The sequence below is a fragment of the Lactuca serriola genome, chromosome 9, assembly GCF_051521515.1.
Source record: "Lactuca serriola cultivar US96UC23 chromosome 9, Lser_US96UC23_V15, whole genome shotgun sequence".
NCBI classification, from domain to species: domain Eukaryota; kingdom Viridiplantae; phylum Streptophyta; class Magnoliopsida; order Asterales; family Asteraceae; genus Lactuca; species Lactuca serriola.
The window spans coordinates 59,960,109-59,971,874 of record NC_136416.1 but is presented as its reverse complement, the minus strand read 5'-3'; positions in this window follow the sequence as shown (position 1 = coordinate 59,971,874).

Genomic DNA, 11,766 nt, shown 5'->3' with positions numbered 1-11,766 from the left:
TTCGCTGTTGGGCTTTAGTACTCCTGTAAGGAAAGAGAGCCTTATCATGGGCTGGATACTAGTTTGGCGTACATGTTATAGGAGTTTTCGAACCGATGAGTTCACCATAGAAGACTTGGTTGATTTTCAAGTTATTGAGTTCCTGAACTAGTTGAAGAAGAACATTTTCTATGTGATGTTGTGAGTCATAGGGGTATTCTTGGGAAAGGTGTTGCATTGACCGGGAAAAATGACGATGTATCAGAAGCCTTTTTGGGCATAATCAGGAATGTGTATGTAACGCCCACGTTTTTTTGTTAAACATTACATCGAAATTTTCTTATTTATGTTAGTTAATAATGTGAATTTATTATAAAAAACAAATAATAATATTTTATATATGTTGTGTGTATATACCTAATGATATATTTATATACCAAGCGGATCATACCACCACTATGATCTCACCTGGTAATTCTTTATTTGATGAAACTTGGTATTATTTTGGATTGATGAAGAATATGGAAAATTGTTATTATAATGATATAAATATAAATAAAAAACTAAGACTTAGTAATATTTGTAGTTAGGTCATTTAAAAGAGAAAATAGAAGTGTTAGACGAAGAGATAACGTAACTACAAATCTTCCACCTTTAATTAGGTGAATGCATAGTTACTTTCATGAACATGTTTTAATAAAAGTATTTAGTTCTTATAATATTAAATGTTTACTAAATGTTTACCATTTGTATTCAGTGCTAAATGTATACCCTGTATTGTTATTGTATTTCATAAACATGAAATTTATATTAGAAGTTAATTACAAATATTGTAATCTTGTCTATTTATAAACTAAGACTTATAAATGATGTTTTGTTAAAATTAAGTTGAATAGTAACTAGTCTCATTATGGGGTAATGCGTGAGTTTGAAGTGGATTATAAAATTCCTCCTGTTTCAAGATGATCATTTAGGTGTTTCTAGATTAGACAAAAGTGGGTATATCTGAGTTATCTACCAGACTAATATAACAACACTTGATTATTTTAGACAGTCTAGTCAATTAATTGTTTGTGTGGATTTATAACCCACACACGTAGATGAAATGGGATACCATATTTATCAAATACTCTCATATTTGGATTGGTTTAGAAGTTAACATTGGCCAAGGAATCCCTAGTTGTGTAGTCAAACTGTTGCTCAAACGGTTCATCAGGTAAGGTGATTCTTCTAGATGATTGTTGATTAGGATTTGTGAGAATCGATTGGGTTCGGTAACTATGGTTAGATTGTCTTATAGATATCTATGTTATATTATATATCTATATTTTCTGATAATGTTTGTTTTGCAAGATTATTGAATATGATTTATTTTCATTATAATCTTATGGGATATAAAACCCTATGTGTCTCACCAAGTTCCCAAACCTGACCCACTAAAATTATATGTACCACAGAGAGTGGACTAAGGCTGCTGGAGCTTAAAGAGGCAAACATGTATTCAGTACCGATATATCCTTACGTTGTAACCTATGTTGTGTATTAATTGTGACATCCTTATGTTTTTGTTATTTTGAAACACTGTTTGTTATTTCAAAATGTTTATTAAACTGGGATTTTCTGCAACAAAGACAACATTGTAGTTAAAGAAAAAAAGAAAAGTTTTATTTGGTTCTGAAAAATAAGGGACGTATCGTAAGCAAAGCATTGGAGAGCCAATGAATATTCTAAGAAAAAAAAATTCAGCGACAAAGCCATGCTTGTGGAATTTTTGAGTTTTCAGTAGTCGATCTCATAAGGTAAGTTGCACTCGATATGCTTGTTAAGTGTAACTTATATTGTGTTCATTGTTGTTGTTATGAACATATAAATAAGATTTATTAGTAATTCAAATTATAATAAATATTGATTTACGTATGGGCATGGTAGGAAAGATCTTAGTGAGGTGTTTAAAGTGGATTTTCCAAACAATATATCTATATACCAAATAGATCCTACCTCCAATATGATCTTACCTGGTCATTCCATATTTTTGATAGAATTTGGTATTTTTTTAGGATTAATGAAAAATTTGGGAAAATAGTTATTATAATGATATAAATATAAATGAAACCTAAGACTTATTAATATTTGTATTTAGGTTGTTTAAAATGGAAAGCAAAAGTTTTAGATGAAGAGCTAACTTAACTGCAAATCTTCCACCTTTAATCAGATGAGTGTGTAATTACTTTAATGAACATGATTTTAATAAAAGTATTTAGTGCTTAAAATATTAAATGTATACTAAATGTTACCATTTGTATTATGTGTTAAATATATACCTTGTATTGTTATTGTATTGCATAAACATGAAATTTATATTGGAAGTTAATTACATGTATCGTAATCTTATCTAGTTATAAAATAAGACTTACAAATGATGCGTAGTTCAAATTAATTTGAATAGTAATTAGCCTCATTTTGGGGTAATGCGTAAGTTTAAGGCAGAGTCTAGAATTCCACCTCTTTCAAGACATCCATTTGGGCGTGTCTAGATTAGAAAACAAGTAGGTATGTCTGAAACATCTACCAAAGTAAGATGACAATACTTGATTATTCTACATGGTCTTGTGAACTATGTTGTTATTGTGGATTTATAACCTACAGACGTAGATGAAATGGGATACCATATTTATCAAATACTTTAATGTCTTTATTGTTGTATGACTTAACATTAGCCAAGGAATCCCCTAGTTGTGTACTCTAACTGTTGCTCAATCGATTCATCATGTATGGTGATTTTTCAAGATGATCATTGACTAGGATTTGTGAGAATGAATTGAGCTGGGTAATAGTGGGTAGATTGTGTTATATATATATATATATATATATATATATATATATATATATATATATATATATATATATATATATATATATATATATATATATATATATGTTGGATTATATATCCATATTTTCCAGCAATGTTTGTTTTGTAGGATTATTAAATATGATTTATTAACATTAAAATATTATGAGGTTGAAAACCCTATGTGTCTCACTAGGTTCTCAAACCTATCCTACTCAAATTATATGCATCACAGGTACTAGTACTAAGGCTGCTGGAACTTGAATACGATGATTAGTGAAAAAAGAGGCAAACCTATAATAGTATTCATGACCAATATGCCTTTGCATTGTAACCTGTTTTGTGTTTTAATTATGATATCGTTAGTGTTTTTGGTATTTTGAAAGAATTTTTGTTATCTCAAAATGTTCTATTATACAAGATTTTTCCGCAATAAGGGAAACTTGGTATTTAAAGCATAAAGAAATGTTTTATTTGGTTCTGAAAAATAAGGGATGTCACATTGTATTACGTATTTTGTTATAGATGAATTGGCAGTATTCCTCATCAAAGGAATGGATCAAAAATGTATGTCAGGAAGTGATCTTCAGTTTTAGAGTACCGATTCTAGAAGTTCTGATGAATTTTCGGTTTTGTGGGATTTCACAAGGATTTTAATAAGTTGTTTTGTTGGAAAATGAAGTATTTCTGTTGAATAAATACAGATGGGTAGAATTAATGTGGTGGGACTGGCAATGTTCTGATTGGTCTCGGGAACCGCGATGAAATGGTGCATGGGTATTATCCTGAAGTTATGTAGGAGTTGAATTTTAGGGACGAAATCCTTATAAGTGGGGGAGAGTTGTGAAACCCCGTTTTCACTTTTCAAGAAAAAATATATAAACCTCTGTTAATAAAAATGAAAGTGAAAATATATTACTTTTTAGCAAAAGAGATCAGCATGAAAGTTGTTATAGATGTCAACACAAGCGCACGGATACAAATAATGTCGAAAATGGAGCTCGTATGTGAAAGTTATGATTTTTGTAAGTTCTGGCGAATTTTATATAATTCTCCGTGACGCAGACCTATAGAAATTGCAGCGCGATGCATTTAATGCACTGACTCCAACTATCGTCGATTTCGTGCAAGCGAGTCAAATATTTGACCGGATGTAGATCTCGGTGCAATACACGTTGTATTACGGTGCGGTGGTCAGTTTCCAACCCTATAAATAGAGGGCTTAAGGTCCTTATTTCTGGAACCATGTTCTCCCAATTCTTTCTCTTTCTCTCTCTCTCTCTCTCTCTATCTCTCTCTCTCTCTCTCTCTCTCTCTCTATATATATATATATATATATATATATATATATATATATATATATATATATATATATATATATCTTGATATCGGTCCCTCATGATTTGATTTCTTGCTCTTTAGTCTCTGTAGTGAAGCGCTAGGAGTTTTGAAAAGATCCTTAAGAGAATTATCAAGTGTTGAAGTTACGCTCGTCATTTTCCGAGTTATTCTTCAATTAGATTATTACGTGTTTATCACACCTTCTCGCCATTTGGATCCTTGATAGTTGTCTAAGTAACTGTTTAGGTGAGTTTTCTAACTATACCATCTATTATAGTAGTATCCTCTATATTTTAGGACATAGATTTATTTTAGTGTATTGTTAGGCACTTAGACTAGTTTAGTCAGTTTACTATTGTGTTGGACTACTTTTTTGTCTCTCTATTATGTGTACATATCATGTTGTTGAGTTGAGGGCGGTCCAACGTTCTGTTGAATACCAAGATACTCGGCGGACCAGCTTTATGCTGATGGCCAAGATGCTCAGTTGGTCTAATTTTTTTGTTGAAGGAAAAAATGGTAGACCAGCTTTGTGCTAGAGGCCAAAGGGGCATACCAACTTTATGCTAATGTCCAAGAGGGTGGACCAACATTACGTTGAAGGCCTTTATATTCATGCATTATATATATATATATATATATATATATATATATATATATATATATATATATATATATATATACACACATGTTATTGTGGTTAGTATTTTGGGGAACTCACTATGTTTCATTTTTATAGTTGTCGATTGAATTTTTTTTCAGGAAGTTATTCTATCAGAAATGTGGGACCAACTTGATTGTACCACACACGCATTGTTGTTATTTATGAATAGACTTTTGTTGATTCTATGTTACCACTTGGTTGTGGAAACTATGCTTTAGAAATGATTGAACAAAAGGGCTTTTTATATTTCCTTTGGAAACTATATTTTACAATGCTGGACAAATGAGTTTTCATATTACTTTTAGGAAAAAATGTTATCAGTATAGTTTACTCTGAAAATGAAAATTTGGTTTGAAAAATAGGACGTTACAAAAAAGATATTCCTAGATGTTGAATACAATAAGGATTTACAACAAAGAAGCTTTTATTTCCTTATAATGTTTTGATCAAAGGCTCACAATGTGTTTATTCTTTCTTATTTGTGATTTTATAAGAATTTTCCAAGTATTTAACATATAAGATACACTAGCCAAGTGTTCACCAAGTCCTAGATATAGAAAATATGTAGATGAATTTGTATTACATGTTGACTTCAATGATACATACCTTTTTCCAGTACATGACCTTCATTGATACATACCATTACAGTGTCTCTGATTTCCCAATAGATTGTGACTTAATGCCTTTAGGAAATGACCAATATGTTCTAAAAATGGTCATATATATATATATATATATATATATATATGTAAACATATACAAATCAATGTGTATATCGTAATTAGGGAGAAAAGGGTTTTTACATATTTTAAGTCTCTATCCAAGTTTGTGATCGGGAGTTGGTACTTGAAACTGTTTCACCATAGATTAGTATAAAGAAACCAAATAAAAGAGAAACATGTTCTTATAATTGGAAACTATATTTTAATGAGTATGTATTTGAAGGACTTTTACTAACACAATCACATGTAATTGATGTTTATGAAGCCAATACATATGATAAGTGTATTGTTCCATATAGAATTCCATATAGAATGTTAAGTACTACCTAGGAAAGTCAGGTAATTAATGTTAAAATTGAAGTAAAATATGGAGGTGTGCATAATATAATAGAAATGGATCAAGGTGTTCAAATGATAAACCAAGTGGATCAAGGTTTTCTAATGACAACATACATAGACCAAGGTGTTCTAATAGATGTACACCAAGGTATGCAAGAGGAGAAAGAGCCTAACTATAATGTAGATTGTTACATCTAGAATGTAAAAGGTTTATCGTTTGAAGATAGTGGTAGGTTTCAAGGTAATGTGTTAGATGATTATGATTCATTCTTAGAATATTATTCAAACTAGGTGAATTTGATGCATGGTTAAATCTTCAAGGAGAAAGGGAAAAGGAAAATGATGGAGACAATGGATTTGGAACTGGTGATGTTGAATGGTGTGTTTTGGAAACATACAATTTTAGTATCTATATACGTTGTTCGTGTTATGGATGTTCATAAAACCATACAAACGACATCAAATCACAACATAACATGGTTTTGAATTTTCATTATATGGTTGATGTTTTAAAATTTCAGTTATCAATAAACACAAACTTAAATTTACATTCTTTTAATTAACAAAACTTAACATTAAATATTTGATTTAAACAAATGCCTAAATAATTATTACTTATCATTTTTTAATAATCAATAAATAATTATTAAATGCGAATAAGTAAAGGATGTTACTATTTTTACACCATATTATTTATTATACTAGTATTGATTTGACAAAAACAAATCAAAATCAATTGTACAGTAATTAATTAGGGGCATATGTTTAATAAACACATATTAAAAAAAAATAACGTGTATGTTTACTAATGAGCGTTTGTGAATAGAATCATTTTAAATAAAGAATGTGTTTATACGTGTTTTCATTTTTAATTACATTTACTAAGACCAATCGAATCAAATATTAAAAAATCAAATTATTTTTTTGTATTTTCAAATTTAATTTTACTTATTGAACCCTGATTTAATAATTTTGTTTTTATATTTTAGTTTTTTGCCTTTTATGTCTTTCTCTATTATTAGTTCTATTATATATATATATATATATATATATATATATATATATATATATATATATATATATATATATATATATATATATATATATAATATCTATGGTCGGCTTATGAACAATAATATTCATAAGTCGATTTCACTTTTGGTGTCATGGCTTGTGGTGTACTGTCTTTTATTTTAATTTGTCTTTCTCTATTATTAGTTCTATTATATATATATATATATATATATATATATATATATATATATATATATATATATATATATATATATATATATATATATATATATATATATATAATATCTATGGTCGGCTTATGAACAATAATATTCATAAGTCGATTTCACTTTTGGTGTCATGGCTTGTGGTGTACTGTCCATCATATTCAAATTACTCCTTCCACCACTTTATGTTACCGTATCTCGATTCTTCTTCTTTTATTTTTATCCCCTTTTCAACATTATTGCATCATATCTCTACATTTAATGGCTTATCTCTTTTCTTCTTCGTTTGGATTTCGGCTGCCCTCCGTAGGGAAACATCGACTGCGACATAATCGAAGCCTGATGATTACTAGCTCAAATCCCAACTATTCGCTGTGAATCCACTTCCATGGTCAGTGCATGTACATTCTTTTGCCGTGGATTCCATCGTTGCACTCAACAAAGTGCGGATTCCACTCCGATCCTATAAGCCCTACACCTAAAAATGGTCCACGTTCCTTGAATTAATGTTTTCTCAAAGTTAAGGATTTAATTTTTTTTAATAGTCGTTAGTTTCTTCATAAGATGTCCAACTAAAATGGAAATGTTGATACCCGGACATGGAATTTGTTGGGTTTTTATTCAAACAATAGTTTCAATAACATAAAATTTAGCAACAAAAGACTTTGATTTTGAACAACATAAAAGAAGTTTATAACCAAAGAAGAAGAAGAGTTTAACAACCTTTGTAGACTTTAGATCCTATATGGGAGGCTTGGATGTTGATGGAGAATGTGGCATATCTGAGACACCAATAAGAACTCAACATGATTTAGGATGCTAGTTTTGTAAAACTATTGAAACTCCTATGCTTAAAGTTCATAACCTAAGTATGAACTTCAAGAGAGTAAAAATGCAAGTAACTTAAACTCTTGATCTTCAAAAGCAAGAGAAAATGAGAGAGATAGAGAGGATTTCGGATTTTGCATGCCAAAATGAAAGTATTTATCGCATCATAAAACCAATTCATTATCCTTAGGTCCTTAGCACTTTAAGCATATCATGTAACCTAAAATCTAAGTGTTCTTCCATGCTTTTAGACATGTCTTATTTTCTATTTTTTTAATCAAAAGCCCATAACTTGTCTAGCATATAGGAAGTCATGGTTTTATAAAATATAAACCTTAAGTTTTTGGTAAAAGACAAAAGTGCTTTTCTAGTCCAAAATGTTGAACATGACTTAATAAATTGTACCATACGATATATATGATGTTACTTGCTAATGAAAATTATTATTTCCAAGAAATAAATAATTCTCAATTAATTATAAGAGTATATTGAATATTTATTAAAATCAATTTCTAATAAATAATCAAGTGTATCAAGTTATTGTAAGTGTGACCCATTAGTGTCATATATTAATTAGCAATATCACTCTAATATGACTCTTCATCATACTAGATCTTTCAATCTCCTACTTCCACAAAACTCATATTAGACTGATATTGATAGTGGTGAACGTCTAACAACATTTCACTGCCCCTAACAACATATGAATTTGAGACATTCTATCAACGCCTAATTCCCAAAAGCTCAAAGGTACAACTGGTGTATAATATAAGTTATCAATTATTCCTTTGTCACAGACATCGTGTCGAACATGAGATACAAATCGCTATCAATCTCATTAGGTGTTCAACTTTTGGTAAGGTGACTTATATGTCTAACTCTCAACACATAAGAGGAACAAATCCCATCTTGACTACATAAGCCTCTTGCATAGTTCACACTATACCTGAAAATGGTTTTTATAACTGCATGGTTAATGATCAACATTTGACCATATCAAAGCATATCACCCCCTATATTTAAGTCCCACTATGTATCTCAGGTGCTAAACATACAAAGATAGTACCTTTTAATCAAGTATCACTTATGACCGCGATCCATGAGATGATATTGATGAGGGTCAATTTATTACTAGTTTTCTAACAATTATCTATGAAACTTTATTCCTACCAGTTGCCTACTTTCATTTAGTAAGAGTGAACAAAACCAATACATATTAGTCTTACTTCATAGTTTCTCCGAAAATTATAACCGAATATTAACTTTTAGAATAATAATATTATTCATGGATTAAACATGTAAATAGAACACAACAAGTATTTATGTTAGTATCATATCCCAGTATATGAAAACATTATATAATAGTTGTTGTTACAATGTTCCAATATCCAAATCAAAATCCCATTTCTAGAATAATAAAGTCTTACATCTGAAGTGTGACCATTCATACTTATCTCAAAAGAAGGAATTTGTTAATGGGTTCGACTAAACTTAATTTGTGTGAATTCTGTGAATATTATCATCTCCATATTTGACTTTAACTCTAAATATAGTTAAGTATCTTAGAGAATATGATTGGTATTCTTTCATGACATAGAGTCTCTTAGCTTGATTAAGTATACTCTCAAAGTCACAAAGATTTCTTTGTAATTCTTGAATGACAGATATTAACATAGTTTTTTAATGAACTCGTTCATCCAATTATATTTAATTTCAACTTATAGAGTAGTGTATTCTTATTTTTTATAAAATTGTGTCATTATGTTTTGCTTAGACCTCATTCCAACTAAACTTACTCTTCATTCCATAATGGAGTCATAATCCAATTATAATTCACAATTATCTATAGAAATCATAATCCTATGTAGCTCTTTACATGAAGATTTTATTCTAAACTAATTATCTCATATACACTCTATTAGTCGCTCTTAAGTACTCTTATAATACCTGATAGTCACCTAGTGATTTAACCATGTATTCAATTGCAATCTTTTTATATGCTCATAAAATGATCATATACCAGGTCTTATGTATAATATGACATAAATGATGGATTCATTTGCCAAGAAAATCGAATACAAATCATTTCAACTAGTTCAAACCTATGAGTTGGGTCCTTTTGAGGTTGGCTCAAACTTAGTGCCATGTAACAATGCCAAGATTCCTCCAAAGGAATCTTCTATCTTGATCTCTTTCAATAAATTGTCAATATATGCATAAAGTTATCAAACTTTTAACATTAATCTTTATCTATCTTTATATATTTTACATTCCAAGAATGTATCTTGTTCTTCCTAAGTCTTTCATTTTAAAAACAAATTTAGAGTGAACGTGCAAAGGCCTGGCATGGTTAGAATGTAATTTATCATGATTAAGTATGTCTCATTTATACAAGATTAGTAATATCACTATGCTCCCCCCCCCCCCCCCCCCCCCGGTTCTTCGTTAACACAAATGTTTTATTAATTTTTATATAAAAGCATACCTTGTGGTTTTATATTAAAATGATGATTACAACCTTGAGATTTTTTGCGTTATATCCACAAGTGGATGTCAAGCTTCACACATTTTAGTAGGATAACATGGATTAAGAAAACCTCCAGGCAAATCTATATAGATATATTCAAGTAAATGTCTATTAAGAAAAGTAGTCTTTACTCAAATCTATTTGTTATATCTCATATTAAGAACTTGAAATTATAGTAAATAATATCGTTGTTTATTTAATCAAAGCTACTTGTGAAAAAGGTTTTATCATACTCAATGTCATGAGTATGATGAAAACCGTAGTCAATGCCATGAGTATCAGAAAATCCTTTGATAACAAGTCTAGCTTTAAATGTGTATAGTTGTCCATGTAATGTGTTATTTCTAGAAGAATCACTTACTCCGTCTAGACATACTATAGGGAGGAAATTTAATCAAGACCATACTTAACTATTATACATGGATTACATCTCATTTTCATTACTCTAAGTCATTTATCATATTCGAGATCTGATATAGCATTTTGGTAGTTGGTAGATTTGCCAAAAACCACCAAGAATATCTCATGAATTATAGATTCTACATTTCTCAAGCAATAGATGATTTCTACCATTAATACGAACAATTTGTGTTTGAGAATAGATATTATTCAAGTTTAACAATCTATTGTAAGAATTCGACCCTTCGGATCCAAAATTCACATTTAGAGAACTTCGCACAGAGCTTCTCCGTTCGTAAAGTTCCTAGAACTTGTCGCAGGTGATCGCCATGCTCTTCCTCACTTCGGGAGTAGATCAGGATGTCATCAATGAAGACGATGACGAATTGATCCAAGTAAGGTCGACATACTCTATTCATCAAATCCATGAACACTGCAGGCACATTGGTTAATCCGAATGGCATCACCACGAACTCGTAGTGTCCGTAACGGGTTCGGAAGGCTGTTTTAGGAACATCCTCCTCTAGCACTCGTAACTGGTGATATCCGGATCTTAGATCAATTTTGGAAAAGTAATTCGCCCCTTGCAGTTGGTCAAATAAATTGTCTATGCGAGGCAGAGGGTAACGATTCTTGACCGTCAGCTTGTTGAGTTCTCTGTAGTCGATACACATACGGAATGATCCGTCTTTCTTCTTAACGAAGAAGACCGGTGCTCCCCACGGTGAGAAACTTGGTCTTATAAAGCCCTTGCTGAGCAGTTTGTTAAGTTGACCCAATAGTTCCTGCATCTCTGCTGGTGCTAATCGGTAGGGCGACTTGGCTACTGGGGTAGCTCCTGGAACTAAGTCGATCTAAGCTCGTATCGACAACAT